The 24,194-nt window shown below is 43.6% G+C and overlaps 1 long non-coding RNA gene across 2 annotated transcripts in view; it reads left to right on the top strand.

Annotated features, from left to right (window-relative positions):
* LOC106992780 (uncharacterized) overlaps positions 1–23,194 on the top strand; it is a 173,461-nt gene extending 150,267 nt beyond the window's left edge. Inside the window, exons 5-6 of one of the 2 annotated variants that reach the window (XR_013402249.1) lie at positions 15,462–22,383; positions 22,792–23,194. This is a non-coding gene — a long non-coding RNA (uncharacterized LOC106992780). Of the gene's footprint in view, positions 1–1,558; positions 22,384–22,791 lie in introns of both variants that reach the window. The other variant, XR_013402250.1, reaches the window with a different exon arrangement.
* The last annotated feature ends 1,000 nt before the right edge of the window (positions 23,195–24,194 follow it).

The following is a 24,194-nucleotide window of genomic DNA, read 5'->3' as shown; positions in this document are numbered from 1 at the left end:
CTGTGTCACCACTTTCACACACACAGCCCCTTACGTGTTGAGAAGAAGGGATGGCGGGCCACTCACCACACTGAGTAGTCTGCAGCTGGGGAGGAGAGAGCTGCGTGGGGACTGTGTAACCGTCCATGGATTCTGCACAGATCTGGAGTGCAGGAGGCCACAGAGTGAACCTTCCACCATTGAAGACCAAGCCATGAGCCACCAAAATGTGTAACATGAGTCATTTTATACATTTCTCTAAAATATATTTGACAAGTTTTATTTATTTATACCAAAAAATAACCAAAATGGGCCACATTGGGAGACTCTCCAGGAATTCTCTGTGCACAAATGACTCTGAGTAGAAGCCTGTTCTTAGATCTACTGACCGACCAGCTTAGAGGCATCTTTAGAACTGTGGGCTGGAGAAAGGGTCCTAGAGGGGCTGGTGGGTGAGAAGAGGGAAGGGACATCTAGGGGAATATATGTATGTGTGGGTTCCCTGGGAGTCCCCAGCCTTATCCCAGGAGTCTACTTATGCTTGGACTAAGAATCTGTTCCCGCACCCCAAGTGTCTAAAGCATCTGACAGACATAAAACATCGTGATTTCCAGGGGACAGCTGAGACAGCTGGTTCAGAAAGGGGCCAGGAAAGCTGGGCTGATGCCCGAGTTCATTTCTAAACAGATCATTAATTTACCCAACAAATATTTATTGACCAGAAAATGACTACTTGGAGAATATCTCGGTCTTTGAAATTTCCTCATATATCTATTTTGTCACCCTCTCTGTTTTCTTTTTCTTTTCTTTTTTTTTCTGACCCCAAACCCTCATAAAACCCTTGAAGATAAAAGGTGCTTGAGTTTGCAGCGGGTCTGAGGGCTGAGAAGATGGCAAGGTGGCAGCTGTGGGTGGATGGCCTGTTCCTGGCTTCTGTGGGAGAGAAGCCTTTTCCCAAAACTCTGACTTCATCTCCTTTTGCCCCTCCACCTTGGAAAGGCCATGCTGGTATTAACCAAAAGGGACCCTTGGAGCCTCAGAACTCTCTCAACTTTCTTCCTGTTTCTACACATATCTGCATGAGCACACAAGGGCACCCCAAGAAGCTGGATGGCTAAGGAGGGAAAAGTTGGCTTGGGGACTCTGGGGATCAGACCTCGGGGGTCCCCAATTCAGATGAAATGAACCGTTTTATTATGACAGGATTCCACAGAGTTCTACAAGGTTAGAGCAGAGTAATGGCCGCAAACCATATGTCGCTTCATTTCCTAGCTTTTCTGTGTCCGCCCTCAGCTGTTTCTGATGATCCTATAATGTGGCAGCCTCTCGTGTTTCTCTTGCCTGGCCCCTTTGTGACTTGATCCTTTTGATTTATTATTCCCTCTCTTCCTTTTAGTGTTTAACAGCAGAACCTGCAGTGTTGCTCTGGGTTAGGAAACCAAACAACTGAACTTTGTTACAAGTTGCCTTAAAATAAAATAGACTGTGGCTGATATCCAGCAAATAAAGCCTGTGGGCTTTGTGACATTGCTTCTGGCTGTCTGGGGTCCTGATGTGTCCCCTCTACTTTCGTTTCTAGGATCCAGATAAGTGAGGCCATAGGAGAGCAGACGCTGGATAATGGAGGCCGAGCGAGGCATTTCCAGACTGTCAGGAAAATGGAGACGCTGTCGCTTCCAGGAAATACAGGCACATAAGGCAATGTACAGCTGGAACATCTGGCCTTATAAAACTAAAAATAACACCCCATAAAATACATTTTATTCATTTATTTTGACAACGGGAACACACTTTCCATTACTCATGACTCTGTAAGTCTCCCTGGTGCAACAGTCCTGCCATTACATGCTGTGGGATCAACACCGCCTTGGTCACATAGATTTGCCACTCTCCCGTCCTCCTGGTTTCCCAAAGGTCAGGAACTCTGACTCTGCTCACGGTACAGCTTCGGCTTAAAAGGCCCTTCCCCCTCCTTTGTTCATTGCAATCCCCTTTCTTCTTTGAGACTCCCTCCCTGAGGCGACTCTCAGGCTACTTCATCTGCTCTTAAGCAGGAAGTTGCCGCCATCTTGTTTGCCACTTTCTAACCTTTTTCCTTGATCATTTATTCGGTTGAGTCAAGGCCCCATATTCACAGAAAACATTCGCACTGGGTGTTTGTCTCCCGCTTTGCTCCAAGACTCACCCTTATTCTGGATGATTTGGATGTCCCTTGTCCTTGACCAGATGGCCATTGTTCTTTAAGCTTCTCAACCGATTGGCACATTCTTTCACTTTACTTAGGGCATTTGTTATCAAGGCCCCTATTTTGGACATGTCCCTGTAATTTATCTACTTCTAAAATCTTAAATTCCTCTCCCCTGGGAGCTCTCTGACAACAATCTCCCATCATCCCAGCTCTTTCTTTCTCTGATCCCTTTCCTTCTGTTCGAGACTCAGAAAAAATCTCCAAGAATTTGTTCCTTTGGTCATCTTGCAATAGATCTGCTCCCCTCTCTCTCACCTTCACTATTCTGATAATATTCAGCCCAGATCTGGGCTGCCACAACATTCATATTCTCATGCAGATCCTCAAGTCATTATCTTCCTTGTCTTTGTCCTTCTATTTCTCCCTTCCCGGAAAGCCCAGTGACAATTCTTCCTGCTCTACATAGCATTGTGAAGCTTTCAGTTTCAACCCGTATTTCAGAGCTGCCTGGCCATCCCTCTGTGTGGTCCTTGGTAGCCTTTTCTCATATTCTGCGGAAATCTAGGACAGCTTTCTCAAACTTACTTTTTCCCAAACTCTGATTTCATCTCCTTTTGCCCCTCCAGTTTGGAAAGGCCATGCTGATATTAACAAAAAGGGGCCCTCGGAGCCTCAGAACGCTCTCAACTTTCTTCCTGCTTCTACACATACCTGCATGAACACACAACCTTGCCTCATTGCTTCCTTCTCTCCAGTCATGAAATAATAGGTTGACTCCTGAAGGAATTACACTCCACACCTGTTCTGGATCTCATTCCTTTCCTCTCTCTAGGGATCTGTACTCATCAGTCATACTCACTCCATCCTCAGTCCACAATCATAACTACTGAGTCTTTTTATTCAGTATTTGAATATTCTCAAGACTCTTCTATCTTTAAAATAGTCTGAATTCTTACTTCACCTGTCAATGGATAGACTTGGACCTTTATATCTTCTTCAAATCTTTATATTCCAGTGCTTAACATTCACACATTCACCCTTTTTTCTGTTCGTCCACTTAGCCACCTCTCCATTCAAACGAATAAGTTTTGAATATCTCTACTATGCCTGGAAACAACTGGAAACTTGTTTATACAATAAGGTTCATCACAGCATTATTTATTATAATAAAATTAAGCAAACTGCCAGAATGTCTGAAAATGGAATGGTTAAATACAATAGGGTAAAAATCAGATTTTTAAAGGCATTTAATGATAGAGGGGAGAATTCAAGCTACAGCAAATAGTAAATGACAAAGCAGGACAGAAAAATTTATACAGTGAAATCCATACTTGTGCTAAAGAGAACATAAACATATAATCAGAAGAAAGGATTCCAAAAAGGTCTTATCTATGATTATGAAAACCTTAATTTTTTAAATTATACTTTAAGTTCTGGGGTACATGTGCAGAACGTGCAGGTTTGTTACGTAGGTATACATATGCCATGGTGGTTTACTGCACCCATCAACCCATCATCTACATTAGGTATTTCTCCTAATGTTATCCCTCCCCTAGCCCCCCACCCCCTGACAGGCCCAGTGTGTGACATTCCCCTCCCCATGTCCATGCATTCTCATTGTTCAACTCCCACTTATGAGTGAGAATATACAGTGTTAGGTTTTCTGTTCTTGTGTTAGTTTGCTGAGAATGATGGTTTCCAGCTTCATCCATGTCCCTGCAAAGGACATGAACTCATCCTTTTTTAAGGCTGCATAGTATTCCATGGTGTATATGTGCCACATTTGCTTTATCCAGTCTATCAGTGATGGGCATTTGGGTTGGTTCCAAGTCTTTCCTATTGTGAACAGTGCCACATAAACATACGTGTGTATGTGTCTTTATGGTAGCATGATTTATCATCTTTGGGGTATATACCCAGCAATGGGACTGCTGAGTCAAACGGTATTTCTAGTTCTAGATCCTTGAGGAATCGCCACACTGTTTTCCACAATGGTTGAACTAATTTACACTCCCACCAACAGTGTAAAAGTGTTCCTATTTCTCCACATCCTCTCCAGCATCTCTTGTTTCCTGACTTTTTAATGATCGCCATTCTAACTGGCATGAGATGGTATCTCATTGTGGTTTTGATTTGCATTTCTCTAATGACCAGTGATGATGAGCAGAAAATCTTAATTGTTTTGAAAAGTTTTAGTTTGGAAACTTCAATGATCATATATTTATAATGAAACAATAAATATTAACTAGTTCTAAATATTGACTGAAAGAAGGTACAGCTTCAGTTGGAAACAACAGTAATAGTAGCAAACACATATTTACTACACAATGTTTACTATGAGGCAATGCATAGTAAGATTAACTCGTTTAAACCTTATAGCAATCCTGTGGTGTGAGAATCGTCAATAGCTCCATCTTAGAGATGAGGAAACTGAAGCTTATAGAGACTATGCACCTTGCTTTTGGTCATGCTGGAGGTGTGACTGTCAGGATCCAGGTCACTGCTCTGTGTGTATAATTTTTTGGTATTATATTTGTTTAAAAATATTATATGTAAATATATTTTTTCATGTTGTTAATTATGTTTTTTGGGTTTTTTTGTTTCTGTTTTTTGGCTTTTCTGTTAAGGCAGAGTTTTATTCTGTTACCCAGGCTGGAGTGCAGTGGCACGATCTCCGCTCACTGCAGCCTCCACCTTCCAGGTTCAAGTGATTCTCACGCCTCAGCCTCCCAGCCTCCCAAGTAGCTGGGACCACAGGTGCATGCCACCATGCCTGGCTAATCTTTGGTTTTTTTTTTTTTTTTTTTTAGTAGAGATGGGGTTTCGCCATGTTGTCCAGGTTGGTCTTGAACTCCTGACCTCAGGTGATCCACCCACGTTGGTCTCCCAAAGTGCTGGGATTACAGGCATGAGCCACTGTACCCGGCCAGATTTTTTGTTAGAAAGATATTTTAAATTTTTATGTGCTCAGATTTATTGATTTGCTCCTTTGTGATTTGTTCAGGAACGTAGGCACTTACGTCTTTGACTATCCAAAGATTAGCTGTCAAAATTACCATCTACTTGTGTGAATGTAAATCTTCGAGATCATTAATTTGTTTTTCATCTATTAGAAATAAGATACTAAATAAGGAATGGTAAATAAGTTCCAGTTAGATGCTAACTCCAGTTAATTGGTAGTGGCCATCCCGAATGTGGTATTGAGAAAGATTCTGAAGGGGTCACATATTTTTTTAAATCTAGATTTTTTCCCTCCCAGATAACTAGCCAATGGTCCAAGCACCATTTAATTAATTAATTAATATTCAATGAAATTTGTTTTGCTTATCAAGTTCTATTGGCATCGTTACTGACAAAGCTGGTTTCCCAAAACTGGAGTCTTTTCCTGTTCAGTGTCATGAAGCTGATACATGAAATCGAAAGCAGGGCAGGCTTTATTCCATGGCCATGGAATTGAGAAGCAGGAGCATGGCTCGCAAATCAACCTCTCCACTAGTGAGGGGTGAGGGGGTTAAAATACAGAGTTCCTCTAAAGAAGGGGTTGGATATTAAAAGCCAGGGGAGGAATATTCATGTCTTTTCTGGAAATGGGCAATGAACTTCCTGGAACTGGAGTGCTGCCTTCATTTTTCCTTTTTATGGCCTCCTGTAGTCATTGTCATGGTGATTGGCAACTGTTATGGCACTGGTGAGAATGTCATTTAGCATGGAAATGAGATTATAATGAAGCCTAAAGTCTTTTTGAAGTCGTATGGTCAACTCTCTTGGATTTAACCAGTCTCCGCTGGTCTGTTTACAAAGGAAAACTTTTTGTCCCAGGCATCCTGTTCCATAAAGATCAGTGGAGTTAGGGCAGGTCGAGCTTTAGCTGTGCCACATAGGCATCACGCTGGGTAACAGCATCTCTATTTAAACTGGGGTGTAATTTCAACTATATTTTTGTTTTTGTTTTTAGTGCTAGAGGACTTTCCTATATGTCTACTCCAGATTATATTTTCCCTGAAATTCATTCTGTGGCTTGATTAGTTGATTTTTGTTCTTGTAACTTAGAGAGTTTGGGAGATCACTTTTAAAACCCTCTCTAGCAGCCTGACCCAGGAGAAGCTCACTTGTTCATTCATTCAGAACATAACAAATACAAAGAGATAAGACATGCATGGCTCCTTTATTTTCAAAGTTGAATAAAAAATGGGACAGTGGGACAAACTACTTTTAATTCTTTTTTTTTTTTTTTTTTTTTTTTAAGACGGAGTCTCGCTCTGTCGCCCAGGCTGGAGTGCAGTGGCGCGGTCTCGGCTCACTGCAAGCTCCGCCTCCCAGGTTTACGCCATTCTCCTGCCTCAGCCTCCCGAGTAGCTGGGACTACAGGGGCCTGCCACCTCGCCCGGCTAGTTTTTTGTATTTTTTAGTAGAAACGGGGTTTCACAGGGTTAGCCAGGATGGTCTCGATCTCCTGACCTCGTGATCTGCCCATCTCAGCCTCCCAAAGTGCTGGGATTACAGGCTTGAGCCACCGTGCCCGGCCAACTACTTTTAATTCTTATTATCCAAGCTATTTGAGTGTGGTGGGACTTCTGTACGTAGCCAGACTGGTTGGGCTACTCATTACCATTGTGGACTCATGGCAACACCAGACTTACGTGTCATGGACCAACTATGTGTTAAAATCCCATCTGGACCTGTAGAATCAATTATCATTGCCTTACTCTTATTGATATGGCTTATAAATGGTTATTGGAATAGTAATGGTATTTGCAGTTCTAGCCACAAAGTCCAGCTTTAATTAAAAAGAAAAAAAAAACGAGGAAGCCCTCCACCGCCAAAGGCACACAGACAGCGAGAAAAAACAACCCATTTTGGGGACGCAAAGCAACTAATAGTCTGGACTCAAATAACACAGTTGTTAGGACTGTGATATAGAGACTTAAAAATAGTTGATTAATATATTTGATAACCTAATAAAAAAGTAGATCATGTGTGTGCACAGATAGAAAATTTTATCGAAAAGATGAAAACTACAAGAAAGGGTTTAATAGAAATGTCATAAATTAAAAACAAAACCAAAACCATGTTAGTGGAAATGAAATAAAGGATGTCTTTGACAGGCTTATTAGCAGATTTGACAGGCTCATTAGTAGATTTGACATAGCTGAGAAAAGAATCAGTGAAGCTGAAGATAGGCCACATAAATTACCCAAGTTGAAACACAAAGAGAAAAATAAAAGATGAGGGAAAGAAAGACATAGAGAGAGAAAGAAAAAGAGAGAGAGAAACAGAGTGAGAGAACAACTGAGACCGAGACCGATAGAACAATAACATTTTTTGTTAATATGATTATAACTGGGGTCCCAGAAAGAGAAGAAAGATGGAAAGAAGAAATACTTGGAAAGATAGTAGCCACGAATTTTCCAAAAATAATAAAATACATCTAAGCAACAGACCAAAGAAACTCAGAGAATCCCAAGCAGGATAATTTTCAAGAAAACACATCTAGATATATTATAATCACACTTCTCAAAAACAAGTAGAAATAGAAAGTCAGACGTAGTCAGACAAAAAAAGGACACAAAACATACAGAAAAATAAAGATAAGAATTACAACCAACCTCTCAACAAAAACTATGCAAACCATAAGTCAATGGAGTGATGTTTTTAAAGTACTGAAAAAAACACAACTGCTAACCCAGAGCTCTATATCCAGTGAAAATATTTTTTTTTTTGGTCAAAAATAAAGGCGAAATGAAGACTTCTTCAGAAAAACCAAGTAGAGAGAATTTATTACCCAAAGACCTGTACCACATGGAATGTTAGAGTTCTTCAAGCAGAAGGAATATGATACCCAACAGAAACCAGTATCTATAGAAAGAAAAGCTAAGCTCCATAAATAGTAAAAATGAGGAAAAGAGCCAATAATGCCTAAATAACAAGCCCTTACGCTTGACCTTTGTGTGTGTTCTACTGTATAGATCTTGTCAGATATCCAGCCAAGACAAGTAATATAAAAGAAGGATGCATGACCCCAGGAACATATTAAGCATTCAAAGCTTCCAATTATTTAAGCCTTTCCCTGGATTACAGAAGATCACAGAAAATCTAGACCGTGCACATCAAACTGAGTCTCCTTGGAAAAGTCCTTTCTATCAAAAATGTTTTATCTCACCCCCAAAAATGTTTATTTTTGTTTGAAAAATTACTATCAGTATTCAGACTCAGGGCCATAATGGTTGTCTCTCATTTTCAGTAATAAATTATTACAATCAAAGGGGCTTTTAAAATTTTCCATCTGAGAAAATTGAGGCCCGTGAATGTAAAGAATTGTGGAGAAGCTGAAACAGCACAGGTTTGGAGCCAGCAGAACTTGATTTCCAACACTGATTTTACGATCTTTGACCTTCCACATGTTATTTAACTACTATGACTTGTTAGCAATACATAAAATACATTCCCAATAAAGAAGAGCAATACATAAAATACATTCCCAATAAAATAGCTTGGATAATTATAAAAGGTGCTCAATAAAATATATTATGATAAAACTGACAATGAAAATATTTTTATGGCTCTGTGATCTATCTTTTTTAGCAATGTAACCTGGGAATTTCACTTAATCACTGTGTTTCTGAAAATAACAACTCTTTGTGAGGTTATTGTGAGGTTAAGTGAGTTAATGATTATGTTTAAAACAGTATTTCACAAAGTAGTAAGTGCCTTTTGTTATTATTATTACTTCGGGAATACAAATTTTAGGGGCAATCTGAATCACAGATTTTGTGGATTGAAAATTTGCAAACTGGAAATATGCTGTGACAATATGTCAACAGCTTAAGGACCTTAGAAGCTCTTTTGATAACTTTCTTTAGTAGCCCTACTATCTTTTATGCTGATCTTAGGAAGGTTCATTTTACTGATAAACCTTACAACCCACATTTTAAACTATGACAAAAGGATTGTGAACAGAGAATTGTCTGCCTCTAAGTACAAAAGAAGAAAGGCAGAACTTGAACATCAGAATGATGTAAGCATGAGACAACAGTTCCTTGAAAATGAAAATACTAACAAATGAATAGACAATATAATGTTTGGCTAAATGAAAGTAAACAAAGTAATTAAGCACCCTCACACCACACACAAGAAAATGTGAAAAAAGAAAGGGAAAAGAAATATCATTAGAGGAAAATGATACCTTGACCTCTCATTCATTTTTAAATGTTCTTATTCCTAACATAAACAAAACACAAAAGAAAGAGAGGGGAAAAAAATACTTTTGAAAACCTTGTGGCCAAACCAATTTTAATCTCTATTTTCAGCAGCCTTAATTTAAAACTCAACCACACTGTAGAGAATGGTTAAAACCTAAAGGAAACCCTGTCATTTCAAAACTTAAATGGAAACAAACACCCACCAATGAGTGAGTGTCTCATTTGGCAAAAACATTTAGTGCAGATTACCAAAATACCCACTCGACATTTCAGGGCAATATTACATTTTGAAACTGAAATGTCTCTATACATGAGCTATGATGTTATCTTTCATAGGCAGTAAGGTGATTCATGGTAGACATGCCTAGGATCCACGGAGCGTGCTAGTCAGACATCACCATCGTTCTCCCAATGCCGTGAGATGTGCACCAGCACTAGAGTGACACCTGAAACAGTCACTCGCACCCACGGGCTCTACCTGGAAAAAGTCAAGGGGGCTAGTCCTCAAGAGCCCAGGCTAGGGACAGACACAGTGGTGGGTCATCCCTATAAACCCAGCACTTTGGGAGGCCAAGGCAGAAGGATCCTTTGAGGCCGGGAGTTTGAGATCAGCCTAGGCAACATCACAGGACCCTGTTTCTACAAAAAATAAATAAATTAGCCAAGCATGGTGGTATGTACCTATAGTCCCAGCTAGTCGGGAGGCTGAGGTGGGAGAATCACTTGAGCCCAGGAGTTCAAGACTGCAGTGAACTATGTTTGCACCACTGCACTCCAGCCTGGGCAACAGAGCAAGACTCTATCTCTACAACAAACAAACAAAAAAAGCCCAGGTTAGGAAGCTGTAATGTCTGGGTTTACATTTAGCTCCTTCATGCATGCTGGCTAATCTTGGGCAAGTTATTTAAACTCTGTGTGCCTATGGTTTCCCTACCTTTAAAATAGTGATGATGAAGACAATGATGCCGGGATGCGGTGGCTCACGCCTGTAATCCCAGCACTTTGGGAGGCTAAGGTGGGTGGATCACCTGAGGTCAGGAGCTCGAGACCAGCCTGGCCAACATGGCGAAACCCAGTCTCTACTGAAAATACAAAAATTAGCCGGGCATAGTGGCAGCCTCCCGTAATTCCAACTCTGAGGCAGGAGAATCGCTTAAACCCGGGAGGCCGAGGTTGCAGTGAACCAAAATCATGCCACTGCACTGCAGCCTAGGCAGTAAGAGTGAAATGATGTCAAAAAAAAGAAGAAAGAAAGAAAGAGAGAAAGAAAGAAAGAGAGAGAGAAAGGGAGAAAGGAAAGAAAGAGAAAGAAAGAAAGGAAAGAAAGAAAGAAAGAAAGAAAGAAAGAAAGAAAGAAAGAAAGAAAGAAAGAAAGAAAGAAAGAAAGAAAGAGAAAGAAAAGAAAAGAAAGAAAGAAAGAAAAGAAAGAAAGAGAAAGAGAAAGAAAGAAAAAGGAAAAGAAAGAAAGAAAGAAAAAGGGAAAGAAAGAAAGAGGAAGGAAGGAAGGAAGGAAGGAAGGAAGGAAGGAAGGAAGGAGACTATGATGATGATGATGGTGATATGTACTTCAAGAGCTGAGGTGAAGATTACATGAGTTGATGTGTGTACATAGAAGGATGCTTATGCATTCTGTATAAGTGTTAGTTCTTATTGTTATCAAAACATGTCTAAATATTAACATGAATTTGTTGTTTTAAGTGAGAATTTTCTGTCAGCACAGTAATAGTGGGTGAGAGTCAAGCATTACTCTCTCTTGGATTCATCAGAAATTGGCTTTGGCTGGTCCTGCCTTCCTATCTAATTTACAAATCTATTTCACACAAACATCATTAAAATGAAAACCCAAATCCTAACTCCACATAAAAATACACACTTCATACCTCAAAACCAAGTATAGCAAAAGGAGTGTGCTCTCCTAACTGAAAATACTTTTATACATAGTCTACTCTTTCTTACTGTATGAACAAAATTGTGATGCTAATTAGGCCTTTTAATTCCAAATCCAAATTTATGAGACAAACCTGGTGAATGTTTTACGAGACAAATGGTTACTATTGGAATAATTGATCTAGTCTTTCAACGTAAGAGCTTAATACACATTATAAAATTTTTAGAAACTGAAGCAACCCCTGTACTTGCTAATCTTATTTATTAACTATCAAAATGTCTCCAGGCAATATAGCCATGTATTCCAAATTAACAACAGGTGATTGCTAAATATATTACTTTCCCATTTTAGTGTTTTCCCCTAATTGTCTAACACTTCTCTTAATTAAATATGCATTTGCTTAAATAGTGTATCCGTAATATATTTAAGTTGTTCATCATGAAATGCCATAAATTAATTTTACTCAAAGTATTTTATGGCACCCCTTGCACGTACAACAGTTCCTTCCAAAAGGTGAAGGTTAGGTTTCTTAAGACACTTCTCATTAGAGAATTGTTGATTGTGGAGTTACAGATTCTAGGTAGAACATTGTGTTGGAAGAACTTTATTACTGCTGAACCAATGGAAGTCCTACAGATAGGGTTTTTAAAAATTATGATCACTAAAATAGAACCAAAAATACAGCACACTAAATAAGTAAATGAGTATTAATGGTAGAGATGTATTAAATTAGTAGCCATTAATACAGTTACATTGATTTCCATTTATCTTTAATACCAAGTTAAAAGAGGAAGGAGGAAGGGAGGGAGGTGGTCACTGTTGAAAACAGAAAGCCACCCTTGTACTTCTCCCCAGAAATCCACAAACCTGTCCTTAATTTTATTTCAAATGTTCAATTTGTACTTGTTTGTAGTAACCTCAGGGCCATCTGGTAGGTTTGAAGGAAGTGAGCTTTCCTGAAGCTCTTTCTCCACACGTCCGAAGGAAGTGGAAAGTGAACAATCTTTCTTTGAAGGGATTTCGTCCTTACAGGGATGCAGCAAACCACTGCAGTTTTGTCTGAAGTTCAAGCTTTATTCATGAAGGACATTGATTTGACTGCCTTCTCAGTAAGGTTTTAATAGTGACATTTTCTCCAAGTTTGGATGCAAATAAAAATGATTTGATGATTCTTTGAACTCTCCAGGGTCCTCCTTAGGTAACCCCAAGCCTAGGTAGATTTTGTAAATGGAGGGAGAGTAACTAGCAAGATCAAAGCTAATTTTGACTGATTTTTGTCAGGCTGAAGAAATAGTTTCAATGCACTACAGCCTTCACATGTTCTCTGACCAAGTGTCTTCATTTGGGGACTGTCACAGCACAAAGGTTTAACAGATAGGTCATGCCAGTAGAGGAGAAATCTCTCCAACCTTCCTCCCCATCCATTGGCAAACAGCGCCATTAACAGCTGCTTTGAAAGCCGTGACATGCCAGGATCACCCTTGGTGACCACCAGTATGGCCAGGTTGAAAGCTGTGCTTGTGGCAACAGCTTGGAAACTTCAACTGTGGCAGGGAAAGAGTGAGGGCCTGCCAAAGCCTGGCCAGGAGGAGGAAGCCTTGGTTGCAATGACTCTTCAAGAGAGACAGGTGATGCCACATGGGAGGTTATCAGTGAGGTACCTTCCAGACCTGAGTCAGCCTCCTGAGCCAGCAAGAACCCCGTTTTCAGTGCCCCCGTGAAAATTCCTTTTAATTTTTATTTTTTTGAGACGGAGTCTTGCTCAGTTGCCCAGGCTGGAGTATACTGGCATGATCTCGGCTCACTGCAACCTCTGCCTCCCAGGTTCAAGTGATTCTCCTGCCTCAGCTGCTGGAGTAGCTGGGATTACAGGTGTGCGCTGCCATGCTGGGCTCATTTTTGTATTTTTAGTAGAGATGGGGTTTCGCCGTGTTGGCCAGGCTGACCTCGAACTCCCGAATGCAAGTGCTCCACCTGCCTCAGCCTCCCAAAGTGCTGGGATTACAGGCCTGAGCCACTGCGCCCTGCCGAAAAATTCTCTACTCAGGGCTTTACTTATACCCTTCATGCTCAAAGCAGCTAGTGCCAACAGAAGTGAAGGCTGAACCAGCAATTTACGTGAAATATACATATGTTGCTTCTCTCGTCCACTTTATAAAAATCTTAAACAAAGGCCAAATAGGCGAGGATTTAAATAGGTACATTTCACAAGATTTGTGATTTCATAAATGCTCATCTTTATATACATTTGTATGAGGGAAGTGCTGGGAAGGGAAGTGCATGGTCCCTTAAATGATACAGAAGGGCTGGGCAGGCGCGGTGGCTCACGCCTGTAATCCCAGCACTTTGGAAGACTGAGGCAGGCGGATCACCTGAGGTCAGGAGTTGGCCAGCCTGGCCAACATGGTGAAACCCCGTCTCTACTAAAAATACAAAAATTATCTGGATGTGGTGGCTCATGCCTGTAACCCCAGCTACTCAGGAGGCTGAGGCAGGAGAATTGCTTGAATCTGGGAGGTGAAGGTTGCAGTGAGCTGAGATTGCACCACTGCACTCCAGCCTGAGCAACGGAGTGAGACTCCATCTCAAAAATAAAAATAAAAATAAATGAATAAATGCATAAATGATACGGAAGCGGGGAAGGGAAGTGCTGGGTAGAGGAAGGAGTAGTTCCTGGCTAGGGCTCCACCCCCAGGCCTGTGCCCCCGAGCCTAGGTGAAAACTGGCATTTTTGTTTTCCTGTCCAAATGTTGCATTTCCCAAGACCACCCTGGCTGCCACACCCACATCTTGTGCCTATGAAAACCCTGAGACCCTAGCAGGCAGACACGCAAGTGACTGCCCGTTGTGAGGAGCACATCAGCAGAAGACACCAGTGGCTGGATGTCAAGAGCACACTGACAGGCACCAGCAGAACGACACAGAGTTTGGCTGGGGCAGTCAGAGAAGGGATGGGCCACCAAGTGGCCTGACTCCAGGAGAAAACCATCTCCCTTCTGGCTCCCCCATCTGCTGAGAGCTACTGCCACTCCATAAAACCTTGCACTCATTCTCCAAGCTCACGTGTGATCCAATTCTTCCAGTACACCAAGGCAAGAACCCCAGGATACAGAAAGCCTCTGTCCTTGCAATAAGGCAGGGGTCTAATTGAGCTGACTAACACAAGCCCCCTGTGGATGGCTAACCTAAAGAGCACCCTGTAACACACGCCCACTGGGGCTGTAAACATTCACCCCTAGTCATTGCCGTGGGGTCGGAGCACCATAGCCTGCCCGTCTGTACGCTCCCCTGGAGGTCTGAGCAGCGAGGCACTGAAGCAGCGAGTCACACCGCCATCACACACCCTGCGAGGGCGACAAGGAAACCTTTCCTGTTTCACAATCATAGCAACAGAAAGAAAGCCCTTATTTGGGCTGCTCTCCACCACTTGGAGGTGTCTTGAACGCTCTTCCCACTTTGACTTCTTTCCTCTGTGCCCTTTTCTCTAATTCATAAGCACTGATCAGCTAATAAGCTATCCTTCTCAAGCAACATACTCTATTTCCACTAGACTTTTCTGGAGCCATTATTCCTTAATCCAAAGTCATAACTGGAAACGTCAGATATCTCCTGAAGTGTGTTGTTTTCAGTATGATGTGCATTTCGGTTAGCCTGGCCATTCAGTCTCTGCAATTCATCGGAAAATTGCTTGTCTCAGCCACCTGAGCTGGCAAGAATAATTGTACGTCTCTAGGGAGAAGGTAGCTCCCTCTCTTTTCCCACCGTCTTCTAGGAGAGTTCGGAGGAGAACATGTATCTTATTTATCACAAGGCTACTAACCTTGTAAGTAGCCAACACTTTGCGCAGAAAACACTCCAGATGTTTCCAAGTGGATCTTGGGAAGTGAGCATTTAGGAGGCTCCGTTTGATCCATGAACACTCGTGATACTTTGACTTTCTCTGACCCTATAAATAATACAGCTGTGGTAGATAAGCCGAGCAACCCTGGGAAAAGCTCTCGAGGTCTTCATGGGAGCTCTGAAAGGACACAGGGCAGCACGACTTCCTTTCCTACAGCCGTTGTGCTCCCGGGGCTCTCCCGTTGATATCTGCCACTACAAACAAGTTGAGTTTCCTGGAAAAAATGTCAAGTTCCCTATAGAAGTGGTCTGGAGCAGGGTTCTTCATTGTGTTATCTTTCTATGTACTGTTTGGTTTTTCTTCTAGGATAACAGAACTTCAAGAGGAAAGGACAGTGAGAGACCATGACTAAAGAATCACTCCGTGAACAACTCAGGAGGACCAGCTATGATTTCACTGTCATTCAAAAAAGAGAAATAATATTTATTTCAGCTGCTACCCATAAAATATTTCTGAATGTGTGTACAATGTTCATGCTGCAATGGCTGCTGTGCCATGAAAGAGGTGTTGACACCTCGTGGGTGGCTTTTTACAATCCCCTTGGGCAGAGATTGGGGGATTGACGGCCCCGTCCCCTCATTTTCCACCGAGGGGCAGTTGGGACATACGTAAAAGCTCTTTCTCTAGTTAGGACCTGTTGCTATAAATCTAGCATCAAGAGTATCACTATTTTCTAAACACTTTGCCAGACAGCCTTCAGAGTATAATTTTCTGAAGTTTATAAAGCATAACTCATACACATACCTAGTGAGCATGTTCTGAAGGTATATTTAACTCCTGCATGAGGGAACAGGCAGGATGAAAGTGGGTTCTAAGAAAGAGACTAGCATACATGATCAATGGGAAAAACGATAAGTAGGCTTGAAACCACCTTTGCAAAAATAATAACCGAAGAGATTAAGACAGTGAAGGAGATCAGACCTAGCCGACCCCATCTTGCTTCTAGCCTTTAAGCTGTCCTTGTTCATTCCTGGGTGTAGGCTGAACTAACTTTGAGAAGGAATTCGTTCATGGTTTAACTATGAAACAAAAAAATTGATAATGGCCCTTTCCTGAAAAGACCCCCTTCTTGCCTGGGGACCAGTCTGCCTTTGCAGGACTAACACATTAACTACAAGAGTAGAAATTACAGTTTAGGGGTCCTGCAGCCTCTGGCTCCAAGAGTCTGAACCTCCCCACATTGCTCCTGGGGATAACATCACTATTGTAAAACCTAATATCAGTGCTTGAGATATTTTGCAGACCCTGCACTTGATGGATCAGCTGACACCACCCAGACCCGTAATCTGGCTCAACCAGTTCTGCCATCGCACCAGGAACAGAAGACAGCAAGAAACACTCACTTTGACCCTCTATGATTCCATCTTTATCCTGACCAATCAGCACTCCCCACTTTCCAAGCCCCTACCTGCCAAAGTATCTTTAAAAACTCTGATCCCCGAACGCTCAGGGACTCCGATTTGAGTAGTAACACAACTCTGGTCTCCTGCACAGCCAGCTGTGTGTGAACTACTCTTTCTCCATTGCAATTCCCTTTTCTTGGTAAATTGGCTCCGTCGAGGCAGCAGGCAAGGTGGACCCATGGGGCAGTTACAAGACGGCAAAGTTAGAAACAAGACTGGCAATGCCCCATGGGTCAAAAATAATTCACAACATTGGGGCTTCATTAAGTTTTCTACTGGACAGAAACAATTTGCAATGTATCCTTCCTCTACATTGTTTGCCACGTCAATTGTAAGCATTAAATAAAAATTTAAAATAATTATTTTAGAGCTTCAGGTGCACCTTACATGGACTTGTTAGATTGTTAGACGCTGCTTAGTGTGACATTGAAAGAGGGCACAATACTTTTTTTTTGCCTTACTTCTAAGTTGTGGGTATCCTTTTCTTAACACTTCTTTTCTGTGATTCTGTACAAGACAATTGTTGATGAAATGGGATTTTCTGGATGGGAAGTCCGTGTACTTTACTGAAACCTCTTTCTACAGTTCTCAGTCTTTCAAGTGGGATTCTGTGAGCTGACTCATGACAGCTGAGCATCACTGGAGATCGGCTTCAATGGTCCTCAATGTGCAGAACATAAATAGCAATTTCTACCATCCCTCGATACCATTTGTGGGGCCTTTTATATGGAGTATATAAAAGTATTTGCAGGTCTTGGTTTATCTGTCCCCATGTGACATACCTATAGAACAGGTATTTTCATCCCAGCTACTTATTATAAATATTTAATAAGTAGGCTAATGGTTTGGAATTCTATTTCTCTATTTGCATGAGTCAAATAATAGACCAAATTCTTTCACAAGGAGGAGATGTTAACATACCAAAAGAAACTGAAACAAGAGCATTGAACTCACGGCGCCCTTCAGAAACACCTGCCAACAATGGGGCAGAGTGTCCAGCTGCCTGGCCAGTGTGTGCAGGGGCGGGGCCCTTCCTGTTCACAATGGCTTTGCCCGGCAGTTAAAATGCAAATGGAAGGCAGACTGAGAGTGCATCAACCTCTCACATCTCAGAGTCTAAAAGGCGGCCTTTCAGTGCCTTCTGTTCAAATTGCAAATGCTCTTCCTTTATCCTTCGAGGCCTGGGAGACAGTTCTGAATAATTCTTCCCCAATAAATTGGCTTTCCTTTTCCCAGCGACGAAAGCCCTTATCGGTTTTAAAAGTGCAAAGGACAAACTTTATTCAAGAGTCTTAAGGCAGATGAAGGTTCACAGACACTACAAGGGCAGTTCCAGAGCCTCCACGTACAACCGTGTCCTTATAACGACTGGTCCTTGTAAGAGGTCAGCAACACTATCCTGTTTTCCTGTACAGGCCTGGGATTCCCCTTAATTTCTTTGCGTCAGCTTTGTCAGCACAATTACCCAGAGTTCCCAAGAATTGGGACATTTCCAAGAAATTGCCCAGTGGGTCAGAGGAGTGCTGTCAAATGAGATGGACCATCTTCAAATCAAAACGTGGGTGGTTTCTGCTCATTGCTGAGTGTTTCACTTCCATTCTGGAGTCTAAGAACATCACTCCAGGAGATACAATGTCAAGGGCCCCCGCCACTCTCCATCATTGCCCAACTCATAAGAATCATCCCCCAAATTCCTTCTATTTCTCCAAGGTGGGGTAACCCAGGGCTGGGTAAGCCTGTTAGGGCAGGTCACAGTGGCACATGCAGAGGAGGAACTCAGACAGACAGACAGAAAGTGACAGGGGACCAGCAGCACTGTGTGCTCATCACCACCCTCAGGAATTCAAGGGCCCTGTCCTGGTACCTGGGCCACCTTCTGAGATAAGTGCTACTGAGGTTCACGGCCAAGACCCTTGCAGGAAATTCGGAAAGCGGTTGGTTTCCATGGAAAAGTAGTCTGACTCAGAAGGCGTTTATTCAACAAGGTGGAAGCTGACAGCATGTTTCTTTGCTCTGGGCCCTGGAATTAAACTCCTAAGAGACCCTATTCTTTTCTGATGACTGCTTCTTTGGAAATGGTACAGCTTGGATTTTTAGGGCAAGAAACTCATGTTTTCTTGGCTTGCTGAACTGAATAACAAAAGAAACAGACATGGGGACCTGTCTGCAGCCTACAGTTGGTTGTCAAAAGAAAGAAGAGAAAAGTCCTTCTTCAATTTTTAACCATCCAACTGATCTCAAGTATGCAGCCCTTCCCTAGGCAGGGGAGATCACAAGGACTTTATTACTTGTGCTCTCAGGGTAATGAGACTTTGGTCCTGCTCACCCACCGCCTCCTGTGGTCACGTCAAGGCCCCACCTCTTCTGCTCCTCACCTACCACTCCCTCGGCTGCAGTCCTGCCCTGGGTAGGAGGAGTCGTATGGGATGGGCCACTGTCTTGTTTTGCATTGTGCACACACCTGGCCAAGGTGGTGGTCTGCTTTCGGCTCAGGGTCTCATAAGTGGTCCATGAACTCACACCCATCAATCTCCAGCCATCAAGACTCAAGCCCCTCAGGTTGGCAAAGATTGGGGGACTGACCTCATGTCATCCCCACATTTTCCACATTACCGCCAGTTAAGAATTTCAGCCCCCATGATCAGATGGGTGAGAAATAACCCATCTTCATTTTCTTCAAATTAGCCTGACTCTGACTCCATAGGTCCCACCCACCAGGCAGGAGAGGACTGAACCTCATGGCTACTGGCGCTTCCCCATCTTCTGAGGCTTCCTCTTCCACCTCAGGACCTCAGGAGAAGGGCCTCGGACATTCCACCACTATGTGTGTGGTCTGGCAGCTTTCTGCCCTATGCTCCTGTGGAGCTGGGAGTCTTGGACAAGACAGACTATCTGATGCCGGGGCCTCAGCCTTTTAAATGTACTCACGGGCCCTGAGGAGGCCTGGCCTCCTCCTGGGGATGCAGACAGGGAGCGACATGCATGTAACCCCTGCCCACAGGCTCCGTGAACCTCAGATCTGTTCTCAATCTAAGAAACACAATTCCACTTCCCCTTCACCTCTCTCACTCCGGGACACTTTGCACTACCTTTTCAATGGGCTTAAAAGAGTGGAGGAAAAATTGTCTTCAGACAACGTTAAACAGTTTTAAAACAGAAAATTTACTTACAGGGACTTCGTAGATGTTAGAAGAAATCACCAGGTAGCTCCAGGTAGCTAGGAAGTAGGAAGAGCCCACCTCTTCTTGGAATGAGGAAGAACACACATGAACTCTCATCTCATAAAATCCAATAGTCAACTACAACATGGCTTATGTGAGTGAAAAGATCCCAGAATGAGACCACCTGCGTGAGCCTGTGCCTGGTGGTCTCAGAGCATCCCCCTCCTCCCCTCCATCCCTGCTCTGCCCTGTATCATGGGGGTCTGGCCTCTGCAGGCTGTGAGCCCTGGGTTCCTGTGTCTCTGGCTTCTGACTGGGTTGGACCAATGGGAAGCCTGGAGGGACACGGGTGTGTACAGGAGTCTGGGTGGGCTTCTTGCCTCTCTTTGTTGGGCTGTCTTGCCTGGAGGCTCTTTCCTTCTACAAGCCAGCTTCAGCCACAGAGACCCAGCCTGGTTCTAGCTTCCCTCCAGTAAGTCTGATGGGCTCTGACAATTGCCTCCTTCCTTGTGCATCCAAGAGCTGGTAGCCACTTCCTGATGCTGTGGACACCAGGGTTGCCTCAGTGTCCCTTGTCTGACTTTTTGGCTCTTCTACCATCTACAAGGTCCCTGTGATCAAATTTTCTATCTTATAAAACTTAGGATGACTGTTCATCCTCACTGGGTCCTGACTTAGCCACTTACTACTGTGTGGATGTGGTCAAGCTTCTTTCTCCTGCTATGCTCGGTTTCCTCATCTGGAAAGTAGGATAATAATGGGTTCTTCCTTAGAGAGCTCACCCCAGAGTGAGTTAAAAAAGATAATCTTCAGAACTTGTTACTTGGAGCTCACACAGTAAGTGGTGGTGTTTGGAGTCTGTGCCAGAGGGTCCTGAGGTGTGGGCTGAGGGTGATCTTTGGTGGTGCCCGTTCACTGGATTCAACAACTGCCAATCACAGCGTGAGGACGTTGTTCACTTTTCCGGTGGTTTTGTTTTTTCTGTCTCTCTTCTTCTGGATACAACGAAAGCTGTAGTCTGTTCCTAGTATGTCTTTAGAACTTGGAGTCTCCATGACCAAGGGAGAAAGAGCAGGTCTCACACTGAGGAAGCAGAACACAACAGCATCGTTCTGTTTACATGGAATTTGCTTTTACAGCCAACTTCTACTGATGGCAAATGATACAGTGTTCCATTTCTGGAGGTGATAAAAAGTTCTTTTCATAATGATTTCATGTAAGTTTAAAAAAAAAAAAAAAGATCGACTTGGAAAAACAGAAGTAAAAGAGTGCAGTTGGGAGGAGCTTGATGACCTGAGCTTGGAAGGCCTTTCCTGCAGACGTGCTCTGGGGCTATTGGGTTGAATCAGGACACGGAACAACAAAGACGGTTTCTGCCTTCAAGGAGTGCGTGGTTCTTGGCCAAGTTCAACAGGAATAATATGACAGAACATAATTAAATAGCAAGTAATTTGTTACAGATGCAAATTCTGCAAAAGTTCAAAGACGCATGGGCCAATGGGGTCGGGAGAAGGCGGAATGGAGGAGGCAACTTAACGGGAGGGATTCTCGGTGGTGAACACAGGTGCAGAAAAACGGGGACCTGGGTTAGGGGAGTGAAGGAGAGCGAGTGTGACAGTGTGGCAAAAATGGGTTTTGAGTTTCTGGGGTAGAGATCCAGGTCGGTGTCAGGGGTGCTGGGGGTTCTGGGAAGGAAAATGATGACAAGTTGAGGGCAGGAAACGTGGAGTTCTGCATCATTAAGCCTCAGTTTCGCGGGAGGTTGTAGTCCTTGCAGAATCGTTTTTGGCTGCGGTGTGCAGTCGACATCTGCGGCTGAACCACTGCAGAAGGAGGACAGGCAGATGCTGTCACACTGGTGTAACCCTGTTCCTCCGGAGAGAGAGACTGGGAAGGGGCCAGGTGAGCAGGGCCAGGGGGCAGCAGCGCCATCAGGGCACTCATGGGTTAAAGCCTCATCTGGGGACACAGTGAGGAGCTGACCCGGGAAGGAAGAGGCTACAGAGTTCTTATCAGACCACACACACACACACACACACACACACACACACACACACACGCCAGAGATCCAACTCTTCCTACAGTTTCTCACCAGGAAAGGGGGTCATGGCTGGGTTGAAGAAAGTGAGGCAGGAGTATTTCCTTGCAAGGAAGATTTGTGTGGAGGGGTCTCTCCCAAGGGTGCTCATGTCAGGCAAAAGGTTCTCTCTGTGGGATCCCCAATCCATCTGATCTCCTTTCTGCAGGAGCCTTGCTCTTCCTCATGGAGACACATTTGCATCTAGAGGGAAAATTGTGAGTAAAAGAGATGACTACAAAATGCACATGTGGATTCCACCGTGGGAAAGTGGGGAGCCCGGGGCCGGGCACAGCATCCTAAACGAAGGTGTGTCACAGGACAGTCGCATGCTCAGGCTGCCCTCAACAGAGAAATAGGTGAAGGAGAGCATTTCTGTTTCCACAACTAACAATATTCTTATCTTAACAAGAACTGGTTTTTGTTTGTTTGTTTGTTTTGTTTTGTTTGTTTTTTTGAGACGGAATCTCACTGCAACACCCAGGCTGGAGTGCAAAGGTGCAATCTTGGCTCACTGCAACCTCCACTTCGCTTCACAGGTTTAAGTGATTCTCCTGCCTCAGCCTCCCAAGTAGCTGGGATTACAGGTGTGCACCACCACACTCAGCTAATTTTTATATTTTTAGTAGAGACGGGGTTTCACTGTATTGACCAGACTGGTTTTGAACTCCTGATCTCAATGATCTGCCCACCTCAGCCTCCCAAAATACTGGAATTACAGGCGTGAGCCACCGTGCCCTGCCTGTTTCCCTTTTTAAATTTGGTAGTCAGGATTTTATATTTTGCTGCAAATGATATGAGAAAATTCAAAGAATCACATAAAATCACGCTCTCCCCTGCCTGCTGTCACTTGCCATCTATCAGTGGCACTGATCTTCAGCGGTGGCCGTAACTAAATAGCCCATGCTCCTCAGCGGGGCTGCACACGTGCAATGCAGTTGCAATGTGTAACACAAATATGCAACATCTACAGAACAAATTTTCTTCTTTTCCAGAAACTATAAACATTGAAAGGAATGCTGGGGCCTCCAAAATCTGCAATTACATTTCTCATAAATGGCAACTCATTGTCATCCTGCGGACATGGATTAAACCACAGGACGGGGTCTGAACCGGGAACACTTGCAGGTTAACAGCAACAACATCCATCCCAACAGAATCACCCCCATCGCGGTGAGCAATGAGCAAAAACATGGCTCAGAAACCGATTCCCCAGATGTTCAATAAAGGACATTTAAATGAGACATTTACCATCTGGTTAATAACACAGCATTGAGTGGGACTTGGTAACAATATCCCAATACGTAAGCTTTTAAAATCAGTTCTTTTCCCTGAGCATAAAACTGCTTCTCCATCTGCCCTATGAAAACAAGCGATAAATAAATGTTTGTTCAACCTCATCCTTGTCAAAGTCGTCGTTCTTTGGGGTGGGGGGGAATATATGTGTGTGTGTGTGTGTGTGTGTGTGTATATATATATATATAAACTGTCTTCACTGTGGGTTAAACAAAACTATCTGCAACATGTGCTATGATCGGCCTTTGCCACAGCACATGGGAGACAGGAACTCAGAGCTGCCAACAAATCCCCACCTTGTTAATTTTATCAAAGCCACAGATAATCTGAAAACAGGAAAGATGCTATAAACGGTGGTTCTGTTGTGGATCCATCTTGCAGCCGGTTTGACCAGCATCTACTCAGCCAGAGGGCAGGAGAGGGCAGGGCTTGAGATATCTCTAAATTCCTCTTTTCCTTTGCTTTCTAAGTCCTCATCCTGCTGGGCTTGCAGCCTGCCTTGGGGTCCCTTCAGCCTCCCCCGATTCCACCCTGTAGACCAAGTGGTGCTGAGCCTTCCACTATGGGCTGTGGTCACTCTGGGGCCACTACACATCCAAGGTCTACAACCTCGAGAGAGTCCTCAACACGGCTCATCCACCCTTCCCGCTCCACACAGGCCCTTGCACCAGTGGCTCAGAATGGATGAGCAAGGTGACATGGAACGTGCATGTGAAGTGCTGTGAGCAGGGCCCAGCACCCAGCATGCAAACCTGGGTGAGGAGGCGAGAGGGGACTCCTGCAGTCACCCTGAGATGACAGGTGCGGACAGGATGGTTTTGGGCAAACAGGGCCTGCAGTCACTCCCTGTGTAAGCGCTAGCTATGATTGCGATCATCCACCTCATCTCCCTCAAATCTCCTGCCCATGCCTGCCCCATCCTGCCGTACATTGAGCATAGACTCCTCCTCCTGGGGGAATCAGAAGCCGAGACTGGAGGGGCCCCACAGCTGCCTGCAGCCGCCCACACTACCTACTCCCTGTGTGAGGCGTTCCTCCTCCCCCATGCCCTGCTCTGCTCTCCAGCTGCCACCAGCACCCCATGCAGGTCCCCACAGCCTTG

The sequence above is a fragment of the Macaca mulatta genome, chromosome 12 (genome assembly GCF_049350105.2).
Source record: "Macaca mulatta isolate MMU2019108-1 chromosome 12, T2T-MMU8v2.0, whole genome shotgun sequence".
Lineage (NCBI taxonomy): Eukaryota > Metazoa > Chordata > Mammalia > Primates > Cercopithecidae > Macaca > Macaca mulatta.
Note: the sequence above shows the minus strand (reverse complement) of the source record. Positions and strands in the feature narration are given on the sequence as shown.